The sequence below is a fragment of the Orycteropus afer genome, unplaced genomic scaffold, assembly GCF_000298275.1.
Source record: "Orycteropus afer afer isolate SDZICR_OR568_19922 unplaced genomic scaffold, OryAfe1.0 scaffold00317, whole genome shotgun sequence".
In the NCBI taxonomy this organism is placed as follows: Eukaryota; Metazoa; Chordata; class Mammalia; order Tubulidentata; family Orycteropodidae; genus Orycteropus; species Orycteropus afer.
Genome location: NW_006921904.1, coordinates 1,177,945 through 1,179,754, shown reverse-complemented (window position 1 = coordinate 1,179,754; position 1,810 = coordinate 1,177,945).

Genomic DNA, 1,810 nt, shown 5'->3' with positions numbered 1-1,810 from the left:
TAAGTCCCAAGTTTGGCAGAGGATGATAGGCTGCTGAACGATGACACAGCAGGGTACAAGCATGCCATAAGCTAGAAAGTATCCCCAAGGCTTTTGCCTATATACATGAAGCAGACCACATCCCAAAGGCAGCTACTCAGCTGCTTCCAGTAGATTCCACCATGGAATTGATTACCAGTCTCATCATGGGAAATACTATATCCAGCTGCCCAGCCACTCAACCAGGCCCAGCCTAGTTGACACAGAAACTGAACTACCACAAGGATAGAGTTAAGCTTTCATGACCTCCATTTGCTGATGTGGCATGTCTCAAGATGAGAAGAAACACTTGCAAACCTCCATTAATAATCAGAACATAGAATGTACAAGTATGGATCTAGGAAAATTGGAAGTTGTCAAAAACAAAATGGAACACATAAAGATTGATATCCTAGGCATTAGTGAGCTGAAATGGACTGGTTTGAGCCATTTGTAAAAGATGATCATATGATCTACTAGGCTGGGAATGACAAATTGAAGAATAGCGTGGCATTAATCATCACAAAGAATGTTTCAAGAATTATGCTGAAGTACAATGCTGTCAGTGATAGAATAATATCCACACACCTATAAAGAAGACCAGTTAGTTCTACTCTAATTCAATTCATGCACTAAACCAGTAAAACCAAAGATGAGGAAATTGAATACTTTTTATCAAACCCTGCAGTCTGAAATTGACTGAACATGCAATCAAGGTGTGTTAATTATTACTGGTGATTAGAATGCAAAAGTTGGAAACAAAGAAGAATCACCAGTAGTTAGAAAATATGGCCTTGGTGAGAGAAATGTTGCTGGAGAGTGCATGATAGAATTTTGCAAAACCAATGACTTACTCATTGCAAATATATTTTTTCAGCAACACAGATGGTGGCTATACACGTGGACTTCACCAGATGGAGTACACAGGAATCAAATCAACTACATCTGTGGCAAGAGACAATGGAGAAGCTCAATATCTTCAGCCAAAACAAGTCCAGGAGTGGATTGTGGAACAGACCATCAACTGCTCATATGCAAGTTGAAGCTGAAGCTAAAGACAATCAAAACAAGTCCACAAGAGCCAAAATATGACCTTGATTATATTTGTCCTGAATTTAGAGACCATTTAAAGAACAGACTTGATGCATTGAAGACCAGTGACCAAAATCCAGAGGAATTGTGAGATGACATCCAGAACATCATCCATGAAGAAAGCAAAGGGTCATTAAAAAGACAGGAAAGGAAGAAAAGACCAAAATGGATGTTGGAAGAGACTCTGAAACTTGCTCTTGAATGGAGCCTAGCTAGAGCAAATGGAAGAAAGGACAAGAAAAAAAAGCAGAATAGAAGATTTCAAAGAACAGCTCGAGCAGACAAAGACAATTTTTGTAATGAAATATGCAAAAACCTTGAGTTAGAAAACCAAAAGGGAAGAAAACGCTTGGCATTTCTCAAGCTGAAAGAAATAGGGAAAAAAATTAAGGCCCAATTTGCAATATTGAAAGATCCTATGAACAATATGTTGAATGATGCAGGAAATATCATATGATGATGGATGGAATACACAGAGTCACTATACCAAAAAGAGTTGGTAGATCATCATCCATTACAGGAGGTTGTATGTGACCAAGAACCAATGGTGTTGAAGGAAGAAGTGAAAGATGCACTGAAGGAATTAGCAAAGAACAAAGTTCCAGGAATTGACAGAATACGCATTGAGATGTCTCAACAAATGGATGCTCCACTGTAGGCACTCACTCAGTTATGCCAAGAGATTTGGAAGACAGCTACC